A 16,902-nucleotide genomic window follows, 5' to 3' on the forward strand; every position below is an offset into this window, starting at 1 on the left:
TACTTGTTCCCCACCGATATTTGATTCCCCGCCAGCCTGAGCGAATGATTACGTTTTCATGCATTTGGTTCCACCAAAATGTATGAGCACTCAGCCACATCCTTTATTGATTACTTCTAGTGCAAACAGTAGGCAGAGTGTGATATACATAATTGGACAGTTGTCAGGGGAGGACTAGCAGTGATAACCAGCGTCTTATTCCCCCTCCCTGATGGATATATGACACACCTTGACAGTGATCACTTGCTCCCCATGTAGGTAAAAGATAAATATGTCAGCTGAATGGCTTTACCAATGTAAAGCAACACAAGCACTGAGCTGACAATGGGCTGATGAAAACACAACAAAGTGTTTGCTGCGATGATGAAATACACCAGTTTTTAACTGTTGTGAGAGCGATGCTACTTCACCACCATACAGTGTAGAGTACATCCCTATTGCTTTGAACTACCGTACATTAAGAGAAAATAAGACTCCAGAGAGCAGACGGAGGAGCCTTGCCTACACAACATGTGTTTGGCTAATTATTTTCCTGAATGCTTATAACCACAATAAACTGCACATTGTTGGAACAAAAGCAGGCTCGCCAAGACAAAATACTCTCTCTCTCTCTCTCTCTCTCTCTCTCTCTCTCTCTCTCTCTCTCTTCAGCCTCAAAAATTACATTTTCAGAGGCACAGCAGAAATAATAACAGTCTAATCATCGCTAGAGTAAACATTGTTCTGTTAAGAAAAACAAAAAGACATCCTTAAAGTTTGTATTTTAGTAATGAAAAGCAAACAGTGGCTGCTGCAATTGCCTGACCCGTGACACAGAGGTGATGAAATGTCTCCACAGAATCTCAGGTTAGCCCTCTCTCTCTTGATAATAGATTCAGCCGCACAAATGGTAGAACCACAGATGTGTAATAACTCCATCAAACTCACGTCTCTGTGTTTTCCTAAGGTTAGACACACACAGAGACACCCTCTGGAATTTCACATTTTACTCCTCCTCACCCTTCGTCCATTCCAAAGAATAATTCTGTGTGGTCAAGGTTACAACCACTGTTTGTGTTTGTTGGGTAATCATACAGCATTTCCAAGGTAAGCCTCCCTCTCACTCTGGAGCCTTCACATTACAAAAACATCCACTTACACGGATTCATACATGGAGACATTGACACTGGTTGGGAATTTGGTGGGGGCGAGAAAGCAACTGAAGTGGTACCCAAACAGAATTCATATTTAATACTGTGTTCCCACTTGGACATGTACTCTTTCAAGTCAGCATAAAAGAAAGCTACAGAGACATTGCTCTCTTTGACCAAAGCATTGTGGCATCAAAGATGAGCTGGTACCCTATAAGTAAATGTAAATCCACACAGAAAAAAACAAAACAATGGGCTACTGATAGCTTGGCACACAGTGGTCACACAGACACCGGCAGCCGTAAACCTGCACGCATTGTGCATACTTTTTTTCTAAATATCTAAAAATTTTCAGCAGATCCTGTCTTTGGATATTTTTTTTACTGTAGTAATGTGCTGGTGATACATTTTTCAAGCCATTTGAAGCAAATACATTTGAAAACCAGTGGTTGGTGTACTTTTGGAATTGAAAAGCTTAAAATGTTTGGATCACACAAGTCTGAAACAATCCTACGCACATTGGCGCCTTAATGAACGGCTGTAAAAATGTTGTTTTCTAAAAGCGTAAGGCCAACAAATACTGTAGGATTGGAGTATTTTGTTAGATAAAAACCTGGTGTGGATTTTGGAAATGAATATAATAGTACAATACTCTAATACTATAATTTGCAACTGTGCAGAAAAAGCGGGTTTAAACACAAGAGAATGAATAGACCTGCACAGCCTTCGAATGTTGATTTAGAATTCAATGTCAACGTCATTGATGCGTTCCACATTGTATTTACTGATAAGGAGGGCACTCTCTTTACTATTTGTCGCTGTCCATTGACGGAGGTTGCTGAATTAATGTTGCTGTAGCATATTGTGAAGGGAGGGAGGGGCCTCAAAAATGTCAGTAGCCCCAGGGCCTTAAGTAATATTAAGCAGCTTCTGGCTATATTGTAGCCTTTTATGTAGCTGGCTGTTGTTGTTTTTCAGTCCTGTTGGCTGGTTTTGAAATGTGTGCGGTAGGCTTATCAGAGTTTTATGGGGGTGTCTCGCTCCCTTAGTAGACTGTGTATGTGCACGCGTGCAAACCCAGGCGTAATGTACTGTAGCCTATAAACAGCAAGGCGGTTCTTGTGGGAGCTATAGAATCCTGCCGGCGCCACTGCACAGTCACATCCAAACATTTCACTGCATCTGCAGCCGGCCGGCATGAAAACGAAGTGGAAATGACATGTTCAGTGATCCAAACTCATCCATGAAGTCAGCTGTCACAGAACACGTTAGTGCTGCTCTTTACTGCCCATCTATTGCTGCCATTGTATTTATTAAAGGATCATTCTGGTTTATCACAACTAGTTGTAATTTTTGTGGTTGTTTTTGTGTCCTATACTAAGAATAACATTGATGTTATCAAGTTAATTGCTGAGATCTGATAAGGAACGTAACAAGAGTGCTAAAAGGAAGTCTACATCCGGGCAAGAAACATGAGCTGTCAGACGTTTGCGGATTTGTTTACTTCCTGTTTACGTCGACCCTGGCAATTTTTGTCTGGACCCGCCCCATCTGTCCAGACTTTTTCCTCCTCCTCCTCTTCATTTGGTGCCAGTATGTTATCACTGCTGCAGCTAGCAGGATTTTGTGTGAAGGAGGTGACGACCCACAGTACCACTCCACCTGCCGTATAGGTAGCCTATTTACAATTGTGAGACTGTGTAATCGAATCAGATGGGCTGTTCAGACATCGGGTGGGCCGTGGCCTGCAGGTCGATCGTTTTTTCCCCCCATATTGCTGGTGATGGCCTTCTGGCATTAGCCAGAATTGCCAGATAGCCAATCTGAGGCTGCTTGTTGGATATCTGAAACCTCTTCTCCTTACACCTTTCCTACATCAACATTGCAAGGGCTCCGTCAGACAAATTTAATAATCTTCTGAAACTGACGGCCCGAAAAGTACACCCACTTCACACTGTGATTGGCCAGGTGAGAAAGGCGGTGAGAAAGGAAGTGTGGGTTGAGCCTCTTCCTCAATCTCTCTTTTTTTTTGATCCTTCACACAATTTTCTGTCACTTTTCATGTGCACAAACAAGTGCAGCACTGTGTGACGTTAACAATTAGCGCATCTCTCCCCTTTGAATGGCGGTCATGCAAACTAGTTTATTTTGAGCACCTAGTTTGTTGCCTCATCTGACTTCGTTATAGTAATGTTACCGTGTTCCCAGGTATATTAACTAATACAAACAATGGCCAAAGCTATGAAAACATGACCCAACTTGCAATTATTGTGTAAAATATCACCAGCTACCATATACCTACCTAATAACCTACCTACCTACTTACTTATCTGTTGAAGTCATGTCCATCACACTGTGGGTGTGCAGTCATGTGAAACAGATCCACTACCCGCTATTCGCTATCTGTTCAGAGATGTAACTGCAGTCTGTGTATTCAGCAATTCTTTCTTCTTTCCTTTCCATTGTTTCTTTTTACTTGCACGGCTCAGCTTTTATGACCTATCCTATGTCATCTAGGGCTGCATGTAATTATCCAGCCATCAAAGCCAAGCTGCCGTGCCAATCAGCCTACCAAGGGTTAAAGGGACGCACTTGTCTGCAGCAGTACCCCTCGCACATCTCTGGCCCCGCCGCATCTCAGCAGTCTCTGCTAATGACTTGTAGCCAACAAATTCCTAAGACTCTCAGGTGGCTTCCTCCAACCAGGCTCTGTGCGATGATGAAAAGCCTGAGATAAAATAAACTGACAGTTGCAACTCATTGCGAGGAGCAGGCAGCACCCTAGCAGCAGCTGAGACCCCGGGAGCCCAGCACTCCCTCTGTTTTTTTTCATCCTTTCCTCCATCACCCCCTCCATTCTCCTCTGCCCTCCTCCTGTGTGTCTCTGTCTGTGTGTGTGTGTGTGTGTGTGTGCACGCAAGGGTGATAGACTGCAAGTGTGTATGTTTGTTGTTATATGTGTGAATGCATTGGTCGTGGAATTGTATGTGTGTTTGTGAGCAACTGCATGTGAAAATGCATGGGTGGATGAGTGTGTTGTGCAGAGGGGGTGCAGGGTAAGTAGTGGGAGGGGAGACTAGATGCCCCTGCCACTGTTCCCTAATTAAAGACCCTTCCGGCCTCTTTTATTTCAGTCCATTAAGCAAAAAACTGTGGCCACCCCTCTCTCGCTTCCACACATGACACACTCCAATCAATACACTCCCACTGGCTGCCTCACTGGGTGCCTCAAATGAATAGATTGCAGTGCAACATTATGTCTAATTGAATTTTGCAGAGGATGCCATGCAGAGCACTGTTGCAGGGTTTCAGATCTGTTCTTAAGGTTAAAAGAGAAGGGTTTTCTCTCAAAAAATGAATAGATTTTTAAAAATAGCTTCAGTGAATCCTTTTGTCAAATCAAATAAAAAAGAGCAAATGACCATATTGATATATACTTATATACTATATATATATACTTATTGGTATTATATGTTCTTAGGCTTCAAAATGACATCACCTCAATACAAGACAAATTCATGCCAGATTTATTTCAACAGTTTTACTTTGTGATATGGAAGCAGTAAGCCACAGATAAGCTACAGAGACAGTTCAACCAGCTAGCTATCCACTTAGCTCAGCACTACAAAGGTTCACATTAGCACATCAGGCCCCCCGAGAGAGAGCCTCCTCCTGGCTGGTGGCTATGGGGGTTCAGCCAGTGATGGGGGAGGCTGGCAGATGGTTCAGTGGTATGTCTGATGGACTGACTGATGGACGTATAGATGGATGGATGCATAGCTCTGACCCTTTCATTATTCTGCTGTGTGTATGGTCACCATCTCTACACAAGTCCCTTTGTATGATATTTACATGAACTGCCATCTCTCTTTTGGTATGTTCTCATTCATAGCTCCTTGACGCAACAATAAACATGAAGGTTACATTTCATAGGGTGTCATCCAGGCTTGTTGCTGTTTTATTAAAGCTTCCACTTACAATTCAAAAAATGCAACACAATCTGACCTTTCAAGAATGAACCATGCTCAAATTTCTTAGTGTATAAGCGCTGTGCCCTGTAGTTAACTTCTTGTAAATTAGGCTATTGTTGTTATTGTTGCTAAAGCAAAATGTAATAAACTAGTCCAGAACAGATAATTACAACATCATACTGTCTGAGAAGTAATGCGTGGAAGGATTTGAGATTTGACATAAAACGTGAATAAATCTTTGATGAACGTGACGTTTTTGCTGACTTTGTAAAATACAACTTCCTCACAGTAATGGTATTACAACAACAAATGAAGTTCGACATTTTTTTTTTTTTTTTAATGACAACCCTTATCAAGACATGATAAAAGCTGGTTATTATTTGAAATGTTTCATACCAGTGCCAATATTGTACCTCACTTTCAGAACTGATGTAAAAACAAAGCTTTACTTTAAAAAATATAAACATGTTTGTCTACAAAACCCCTTTTTTCATTCAACAAAAGAAACAAATCAAAAGTTAATTGTTGTCTAAACTCAAGCAGCTGTAAGAAAACTTTTGCTCAGAAATACAATATGAAATTGAAAATTGTCACTCAACATTTGCTTACGTTTTGGTCGGTACCAAAAAGGCATTGACGATTGATACCAAGCCATCCACAGGACTCATTTCAGAAGCCTCTGTAGAGAGAACTTCACCTCAAGTTAAAGGAGAGTGCAAATTCTTTGGTATTGTTTGATCACTTTCAAAACGGGAGAATAATTAGATGTTAGCAGCCACTACTCTAATCCTGTGGATGTCACAGTCTCATCTTCCTTTTCAAATTGATTTGTTCGCATCTGTCAGTGAGTTTCTGCGCAAACATCTCATTGTGTGTCTTCAATGACCACTCCAGCTGTTCCCGTGCCAATTAGCACCTTGGCTCAAAACAGGTGCCAAGGCAAATATTTAGTTAATTATCAATATTTAATAGTATTTCTGCACTGGCTTCTTTCCTAAGGTCCAGCAGATGCTATTAAATTTCACCCCATAGATACGCAGTTATGACACGTAATAACTACTTGAATATAAAAGAGATTAATAATTTAAAGTGAGCCAACAAATTAGGACCATCATTTAAAAAAAAGAAGAGAGAGCTAGGCTTGAAACCATTTTGCATAAAACCAGCCTGGTTCAAGGTAATGCCAAGGCTCTCCTGATAAAAAATTACAGCATTAATTCAGCAAAGAGAACTTATTGCTCCTACTCTTTCTCAGAGATCCCTGGAGCATTCGGAGTAGAGGAATGAAATGATAGCATTCTGGCACGGAGGCGCTTACGTAGTCTGAGTTTCTCTGTGTGTGTTGATGTGAAGGGGAAGGATTGTTCCTGTTCTCCTTGTGGTACAATTGCGGAGGTCCCTGTGAATAGCGTTTTTTTTAGACTGAAGGTTCCCTCCCAAGGGGGTCTGAGGCCTCCATCAGGGGTCCATTGTGTACACACAAACAGAAACACACACACACACAAACACACACACACTGTGACCTCTCTGGGACATTGCTGGAATTACATAGACATGTCTCACCTTTGAACATAGAAATGTCTCACTTTTAATGTAGAGATCTTGACTGGCATCTTAATTGACTCTCCAATCAATGTTAAATGAATACGATCAACAGGAGTTATATATAGGCTTAACATAGAAGATCTACCTCGGGTTACAAAATGAGGTTGGCTGTCATTGTTGTCTATATATCTATATATGTACAGTATATGTATATATATATATACACACACACACACACACACACACACACACACACACACACACAAATGATTCTCTTAACACCATGACTGACACATGACAGGGTTACTTTTACATGTGTTTTGTCTTGAAAACCTGTGTGTTAAGAGGGTGTTTTCAACCCTTTTCAACATTAAAGTGCTGTTTTAGAATTCCTGCTCAATTCCCACAGAGCAAACACTTCACTTGTGCAGAGAGAGCTGCAGCACCTGGCGCGGCAAGTTCTTTTAATGGAGCATGTTGCTGGAGGCATCGTTGCTTGCTTGTGTGATATTACCATTTACCTGCAGTTTTGAATTTTATTTGAATTGGGATGAAAAGATCAGGAAAAGGTGTTTGCTGGCAGACATGTCTTAACCCCCGTTGCTTTACATTCTAATTTCAGACATGCCAAATGACTTGACATAATGTTTTATTCCCAATATTCCCATGTGACTTTTGGGATTTAACCTGCTTTGGCAAAGAGGGAGAGAGTCTACTGCTTTCCCCCACGGATATGCATGCAGCGGGCAGAAAACATCAATCGGCCACCTTACACTTCAGATCTTTGTTGATGTAGCAAATATAAATGTAGTTAATGAAGCATTCTCTAGAAAAGAATAGCTCTTTTTGGATCAAATATTTTGGTGTTGTGAGTGTTCGAAGATGCATTTATGAAGAAAAGATGTGTGTGTATGTGTGTGTGTGTGGTAAATTATATGAACTTGAATTCTGATTTAAATTCACTTAAACATCTGTATTTAATGTGCAGTCTATATCTCTAGACTTGCAGCAGATCCAAACTGGCCCACTACACCTTTATCTTTAGCAGTGCTGGCTGATGGCAAAGGCAATTTAAGCAATATCTAACCAACTATTTGATGGATTGCCATGACATTTTGTACGGATATTCATGGTCCCTAGAAGATGAATCGGACGTTTACAAAATACGCATGAATCAGCAAAACATTACTGTAAGGATGATCTGGTGATGTATGTACAGACAGTTGTGAGGATGAGGAGCGTGATGCTGTTTGAATTAGGTTATATTCGACTTGTGTTTTAGTTTCTTCCACCCCTTCGCCCGATAGGCCACTTGGCCAGCAGGAGGGCTGCTCCAACCCTGCAGTTAGCTTAAATTCAGCCAGCAGTGCCATCCCCTGACTTCCAGCCGTATCAGCAAACTTTCTGTTGCTGCTGTTACACAGGTTATGCCCAGCGCTCCACAGTCCAGCTTTGACTCCCGGCACTGGGTTTGTGCTGGCTAAATACAAGTTGCTGCGGCCGCTAACTGAAGGTACATCTCCCAGAGCTGCCGCACACTCTACTACGTTGTGGTCTCCTTGAGGGAGGATGAGACAGAGGTAGAGCGCTTTCTTGTTTGCCACTTTGGATTTAGTGGCATAAACAAATCATCAAAACACGAACCATACAGCCCTGGTTAGTGGCACCAAAACACAGATGGCTAATGTAAACTATCGGCCGGCGCCACACCTGAAGATAATAAGACAGCATGTTATATTGACTGAGTTTCAGCAGTTTGGTTTAATTTTGCGTATCCTTGCATGTTTTTGTTTAATTTAATGACTGTAAATTTAGATTGTTTTTGACGCCTCTATTGGTTTGGTGCATGTGGTCAGATATTTGCATTGCCCATTTTTTAATTCTCTCCAGATATTTGTACAGATTAGATGAAGGTTCCATTTACAATTTGTCAATCTGCAGCGCAGCAAGCAGGTTGTGCACAAGCCCTGATACACAGATAACATATTGTGGACATGACTTATGTGAACATTATTCTTCCAAATTGAATATATATGTGTCAGTTTAGTCCAAACTAAAAACAATTTAAGAAACTGATATTTGGTGATTCATGTAAATCTTGGTTGATTATGTTTGGTTATTCTTTTAAATCTTGCAAAATTGTAATTTTTTGAAAGTCCATAAAGGGCGTAAAGACATCACACAAACCTTACAAGATAAATGATTAGTTGGTTCCAATACTTACCTTATAACTGACGGGCTACAATCTAGAAAATAAAATGAATCAATCACAGATGTAAAACATTTTCAAAGACAAGACATTGCAAGGATTGCAGAGTAAGCTTATTTAGTGGGAGATTAGTGGGTGATTGAGTGGCCTCTCAAGCTTTCACTCTCCGCTGTGGTAGCTGTTTGATCTTCGGCAGCTCCAAACAGGTTTTCTTTTGTTTTGCTCCAAAAAACTGGTGAGAAGGTGATGAGCAGTAAACCCAATTCTAGTTTCAATAAATCTGAATATTTCAGAGGTGCTACATCTACGTTTGTCTACATTATATGTCTAAATGTGGACCTGTATATTTTTAAATTGAAGCATCACAGTGACTTGTTGATGACCATTAAAGCATCATTAAGTGTTTACTTATTCAACTCAATAACTAACAACTTGTAAACCCTTCATAAAATGCCTAATTATAAAATGTTATTAATTTTACTTTGAGTCATTTGCTTGTTTATTTCATAGACTGTATTATTTTGCTGATTAGAAATAATGGAAATCTTTATGTATACTTTATAGTGAGTGGAAGGAGTCGCACAGCATAGTCTGTGTAGGTGGAGTCATCTGTGTTACAACCAAAACTAAGTAAAAGTTTAAAACTTACCTCTTAAACTTTGCATCTGGTTAGTTGAAAAATATTTTCAACTCTTCCGAAGTCAGTGTAAACAGTCAAAAATTCTAAATATTATCCTTTTACTTTGTTATTGTCATCTGTGTTGGTTATTTGCATGAAGACACACAATTCAAATGATTACGAAACACATGATTGCATTTTTATTTAGATATTTGCTTTGGACAAATCTTGGCATTAGAAAGCTGTTATATGCAATTATAAGCTGCTTAGAGCTAGTGTTATGAAATTCAACAGGTCATAATTCCTTCTCTAATATCCCTTTTATATTGTAAAATCATCTCATTCAAACAAATGTAGCCTATTGATTCAAGTCTCTCACCAAAAACTAAATTTTACAAGTTTACAGTTGAACACATCAAATGAACTTATAATTTAACTTTGCCCAAAACTCATTTTTACAGAGTAAAGCTTGAATGCATCATGTAACTCAACGCAATCTCCTTAAAAGTTAGCTGTTAACTGTTAGCCTTGTTATTTAGCCAAGCAGGAGGTGTGCTGCCTAACGACAAGTTTTAGCGCACATGTTTTAGCGCACACTGCTGGTCAGTGAACCAGATGGGAGGCAATACTGCTTGGGAAAATGTAGCTTGTGTGGATGCTCACTACTTGATCAACCAACACTGCATATCACAAATATGTTTCAAATGAGTCAAAATAGACAGTGCTTTCACCCAGGAGACAGCTGTGTGTGTCCAGTGTGAACCAAGTAGTTTTATCACCTGAACATATCCAACTACTTTTCATGTGTTTTCATTTTATTTGGTTTAGATTTTGTAGTAATTTTAAGTTAACCCATAATGCTTTTTAAGCATAACAAAGTAGTTTGTTTTCCTAAGCCTTAGGAAGTGCTTTTGTATTTTTTTTGTTTTTGTTTCAATTTACAATTTAAATCACGTTTCTATCTGTTTAATACTGTGACCGTAATCCGGGAGAAAATAGGTTTCCCTCAAAACAGTTTAGTTGTATGGGAACGTAATTTAGTAGGAGACAAGGTTGCACCCACAGGAAGAAATGGAAATAATCCCTGAAAACCACCATTGCCTCACAAATTGTAATAATCATATCCATGTTTTCTCTTTTGCATTTATTTATTGAGAAAGTGGTTTATTTTAACCTTCAACAGTTTGTATTGACAACAATTTAATGGGAGTAAATGTTGAAATTTGAGATGCATCGGAAATGTTTGGAGTATTTTTTAAACACATAGGTAGAAGTAAATTGAGCATATTGATAACAATATTCTCCTTTCAGGCCAAAATACCCAGTATCATACCTCAGGTGAAGCTGTGGACCTTGAACAGTAAATATACTTGAAACATAAGGACATCAAAAAAGACCTTCCCAAGGACACACATCTACAGGTTAAAAAAGGGGAAAAAATCTGTTAAGTATTAAAATGAACTGTGTGAGACCTTAATGAGACAGGAAAAAAATCACACAAGGTCGTCTTTGGTAAGAACAGAAATTCATCCCTGTGGGGCAGATAAGACAGAACTTTTTTGTTTTAGCAAACTGCCCATCAAATAAGCATAATTACCATCAGAATTCATATGGCGTTCTGAGACTCCTGAAGGCAAGCGGCCCCATTCAAATTAGCAGCTCTGATAAATCACCATTAATTAGCTAATAAAAGCCAGCAGGTGGTTCGGAGCCCAAAGACATTCCCCGGTAGTCTGAATTATGTATATTACAGCGGTGCACTGATAAAGTAAATGAGAAGGGGGAACAACAGATAGGAGTTCTGGAGGGCCCTCGTGTAGGGATAATGCTCCAATCAAATCTCCTGCAATTCCACAATCCCACCCACAGGAATACAAGTGGCTCTGACCCCCACTCCAATCACACAGCTCTGGTGTGAGGCATATTTATACATGGATTATGCATACAGAATACAAAGTTTGCCTTAGCCCACCCCTGAAAGAACAGCTTGTAAAGATGTTATATTTTCATTACAGAAACATAAGGCAATTATTTTGAGAACAGAAGAAGGCCGGTTGACTGAGGCACAATGACCTCTCTGCATCGAGCTTCCAAGGGCAGCATGTATACTTGATCATCTTCATCACCATGCATCATTAATCCCTCAAAACGCACGTGTGTGGCAGCATTACCTGATGTTTAGCTAAGAATGGGACTTGCGTACATGAGTGAGTCCATGAGTGAGTGTGCACCTCTGTGTCTGTCCACCACTAATCTCCCACTCTGCTGCAGCAAACTGTATTATATTTTGGCTGCCCAATTTCACATCGTGGCCAAATGGTGAAATTACGACTTCTGGGTCCGTCACATGATGCGATTGGGACCAAAAATACTTTTTCCCATAGACTTACATTGGGAAAGAGACGTCTGTCAACACTTGAACGGTCCTTATTTAAATCATTAGGTCCTAAAAGTTGTAAAATGCACTAATAGCTGAATACAGAGTTATTTTACTTCCTCCATTTATTTGAATGAGCCCGAGAACGAGGCTGGACCGAGAGCTGGGAGGCGGGCTTAAAGGAAACTCTAGTGAGCTTGCTCTATGGGCCTATGGACGTGGAAGATTGTCAGAAGATCCGGGTAGTTTTATCTGAATTTTATACTCGGAAGTCAAACTATTTCTGCTTCATGTGCCACTGAGCAACTTTCATAGGAATGAACGGGGCACCGCCTCCAACGCTGTATCCACTTCTCTTTATACATCCATGGTCTAGAAGGTGGGTTAACCAATTGTGGGTTGTATTAATTCAATCACACAATATAGCAGTGGTCGTTGCAGACACACCTGGTAAATATCTGCACCTTTCTAGTTATTATATGGTCTTCCCTCCACGTCACGCCTCAGCCCACTTCTCCTTCCTCTTGCTCTCCTACTTTTCCTTCAGTCTTTGCACTTGCTGCTACGGATATTTCTGGTCACCTTAGCAGCAAGGTGGGAAGTTAAACCACTGGAGGTCAGCGTAAACAAGATTGTTTTAGGGATGTTAGGTTACTCTTTAAAGAAGCCTAACAAATGTAATAAATGCATTTTAAATTTGTAAATTCTATTTATTTTTTTCTCCTTATAAATGTTTGCCTGTAAGCAGTCGTCTTCTTCTCTGCCTATGCTTGCTCATTCCTTGATTCTTTGTGGCTTCACTCCAGCAATTGTAGATCAGTTTGAAACCATTGGCAGGAATGTGTATTGCCTTGCCCACATACTTGCACACCTGCATGTACATATTTAGGCATGACACAAACAAATCCCACTCATATAAACATTGTGGTCAAAAACTTTACAGTTTAACGGGAACTCCACCAATTTTCAAAATCCATTCATGTTATTTCTATGGTCTAAGACGGTCCAAAAATAGAAGTGAACAACTCTCTCCCAAATCCAAAAATTAGAGTGGTCGGAAAGAGAAACACGCCTACTTTTAAGCACTATAGAAGGACTTGGTTATCAACAGGATTTTGGATATGCACAAATGTCGCAACGGCAACCTTTTCAAGAATGTGGTTGAAGAAATGAAAGAGGTTTTAGGGCATCGACCCATGTCAAACATCGACGTGGGATTCACTGGCCCCTCGGTAATCGGAATATGCACGGCTGCATGTACATGGGAATGTTAATGGTATATTCATTTTAATTAGCCATGTAAACAGCTTATTAGGAATGTTGTTTTTTTTTCGGAATAAGGGCAAAAAACAGGAATGTTTGGTGTATGTAAACATAGTCACTGAGAGAACGTCCTGAGTATATGGGTACATTTTCTGTTTTTGAACTGAGAACACTATAATAGAATGAAGTCCATTTGGGTGTAAAAAAAAAGAAAAACATTATGTGCGTCCATAAAACCAGTCTCACATTTATTGTCTATGGAGCAGCTCCAGACTTTATACTTGATGACAACACAAGTTTGAGATTTAATTCTCTGGTTTCTGGCTTTGAAAGATAGTAGCTCCTGTTCACAATATTGATTGAACTTTCCTAGGCTGATAATAAAACATATTGGAATTCTTGATTCTTAATTAAAATGAGTTACTCTGAGTACAAAAATACATAAGATATAAATAGTCTTACAATCAGCATTTTTTCAAAAAATGATCAGTATCATGGTAAATGTGTAGACTGACTGAGTGGGATGTTATTACTTACAAAAAACAAGACAGGAGTCACACCACTCACCTTTGGAGTGGGTGTAGCTCGAGCACCCACTTCATAAAATCCCTGTGAAGCATCATTATCCTGAACCAGGGTTAATGGAGGTTAAATCAACATGTACAAGCTGCTTTGGTATCGCTGGTTAGCTGCTCGGCCTTAGATGATCACTGGATATTTCATGTTACTTTATCACAGACGTGATATTTCAGTGCAGTTTGACAAACCGTTGTTTTTGTGAAATGGTACATTTTGCACATTATAATCTGTCTAACTCGGTTAAATTCTGACACAACCAAGTTTCCCAGTCAGCAAATGCACTCAGAAATCTAGTTTGCTTCTTTCCTCCTTGGGTAAATGAGCTCTTTTCTCTGGGTTAGATGTCCTGAGGCAGCCACTTGGCAGAGGGTGAAAGAAATGGCAAAAAGGCATCCACACAAGTGGGACATGGGAGCAGATGGGACACTGATTGCAGTGTTGTTTACAGCTGTTGAGGTCCTTCCACACTGCTGTATAGAGGTCAGAAACTATGTCTGTCTGCCACATTTCACAGCACAGCCACTGAGATACACAGGCATGTTCCCCGCAAAGCTCACCGTCAACATTAGCAATTTTAAAGAAACATGACGATGGAGTATATTTTGGGGGGTTTTCAGCAACATAGTTTGTTGGGTGGATGATTTTTATTCTTTTGGTCAACAGCAGAGTTATTCTTTTCTACAAAAAAAATGCAATCTGCACATGCTCAAGGAAAGTGAGATTAAAATAAAAAGGACAGCAGAGAGTGAGAAAGAGGGACTAACTGGAAGGAAAGCCATCCAACACAAAGGTCTTTGAAGATCGTTAACATTTCTTTATGTTCGCATTGAATCACTTTATATGGTTTTACTGGGGACGTTGACCATTTAGGATTGCTCCATCAGGGTACTGACTATACTCTGTATCTCAAGCAATAATAGCCCAGAGCGGCAGGTGAAATATATGCAAAGTAATCAACCTTTTGCAAAGGCACCTCAGAAGCACACATTTCAACAGCACAATGTAATCCAATATAGTGGGTGGAATCAACTAGCTTTGCTGAGACATTACTTCCAACAAAGAATATGCATCGCAAGATCATATGACTTTTATCATAGGCAATAAAAATGCAATATACCTCTCATTTCCTTTACAATCGTTGACATACTGCCTGTAATGTGGACTTGACGGTCAAGCAGAAACAGTGTCATTTTTGTCATATTATGTGTAATCGTGTTAGTAAGAAATCTGTGATTCTGTGCAGGAAACTCTGTCTGTCAAAATTTGCTCCATCTTTGTATGAAGTCTGTGGTTTTCTGGTAGCAGTCCTGAGCTGGAATGTCTGGCTGAAATGTATCTGGTGGCTCATTTCCAGCATGATTGGCAGCTAACAATCTGTACCCTGGATAATGCCATTAAACGCGAGACTGGAGATTTTTTGTCAGACCTGAGTGGGTGAAATACTGTGTGATTTTAAGATAGACAGGGCTGTGAGCTTCATATACTGTATGTCTGCGTCCCATGTTTTTGTTACTATTTACGTATTGTTTAGGTCTTTTTTTTCTTAAAAAAAAATCATTACTCAGTTGTATGATATGGATTTTCTCCTGTATTCTTCTGCCTAGAGGAGAAGCTTAAACACATACTTTTGTACATTTTTCTATCACTGTACATTTGTAGCATCAAAATGAGAAAACAGTTTGTTTCATAGTTGGTCAACCCTCAGAGATCTTTCTGTACCATTTATACTGAGGCATCTAACAATTTCATATCTCGGAGTGTTGCATTTCAGTGAGCAGGACTGGTTTATGACAATGTTGGATTTACATAGTTTCTCATCAATTTGATAAAGCACCTTGATTCGTATTTAATTTACAACAAATAGACTTTCTGATTATTTCATTTTTAAAAGGTTTCTCCGTTGAACTTCCAGAAAACTTATGATTGCACCACAGAGATTTGATCCCTATCACTCACCCCTTTCCAAGCATTTCAAAGGACAAGATGTATTTACAACTGTAACTTCTGGAAGTATGAACTCATGAAACAGTCGACAAGACCAGAACAGTTTACAAGGAGAGAAAAAAAACTGTCTAGGCAGCAGATTTAATAGCAATTACAAAGCGTCTGTTTTGAACAAAGTGTATCATAAATCTGTAGCATTGATATCCTGCGCTACACTACGTCCATGTACAGTATGCGTTTCGGCATAATGTGCAGAGCGTAGTGTAGTGATTTGTGGCTCACATAAACTGAGGAACATAAAAAAGAGAGATGAAGAGACATAAAGCAACGTGTGTGGGAAGCTTGGGAAACGTATAGAGCGTCTCATTAACAAGGCGAGATCCACGGTGTGTAGAAGTATATGTGATTTTTGTCCTCTATAGCCTCATTTTCCTACCGTAAAATTCTGTGGAGCTCACACCACGCACAGAGACCTGACTTGGTTTAGGTTTAATGATAAATAATGCTTTATTTGGATATTCAATATTCTTGCCGACCTGATCTTTGTGGCGGGATTTACAGGAATTCCCCTTGAAGCCCATTAGAAAGACGTATTTATTTCATCACCAAAAGTTAGCTAATTTATTAATGTCTAATGTTGTTAAATATGATAGCATTCTAGTAGTTAATGTATTTTTAATAATGCAAATATTTTAATTAGTCCAACCCCCTCTCAATGCATGTAATCTCAAGTGTATAGTGTTTAGTGTTGATGTTTGCTTGTGTCTGCCTCAACACACTCTCACACACCTCCTTCTCTCGTTCATCCAAAACAATTGTAGTCCAATCATTTTGTTTTCCAAATTGTATTTCTCTATATCAATTGACAAATAAACTAATAAATACGTAAATCACATATTAAAGGCTCGAACTGTGTCCGAGCAAAATCAGGGATTGATTTTACAAAAAGTATATTGCTGGACAGAAGCTTCAAAAATGGTTATACTGTAACGTCAAAGGATTTTCAATTGGGGCCATCAACAAAGCAGTCGGTTAACACTGTTTCTATTGTGGTAATACCACTGAATCACACAGCTGAGAGCATATTGTTTTGATATGATCTACTGAATAATATGAATATCTTACGTAATGCTTTAGATATATTTAATCTGGTAGATCTGTGTTTGGGCTTTGAGATTGTGTGTGTTTATGTGTGTGTGTGTGTGTGTGTGTGAGTGTGTGTGTGTGTGTGAGAGTGTGTGTCCTTATTGGTGCTTTGAGATGCA

This window comes from Anarrhichthys ocellatus, unplaced genomic scaffold, assembly GCF_004355925.1.
Source record: "Anarrhichthys ocellatus isolate YVR2014 unplaced genomic scaffold, GSC_Weel_1.0 scaffold28, whole genome shotgun sequence".
NCBI lineage: Eukaryota > Metazoa > Chordata > Actinopteri > Perciformes > Anarhichadidae > Anarrhichthys > Anarrhichthys ocellatus.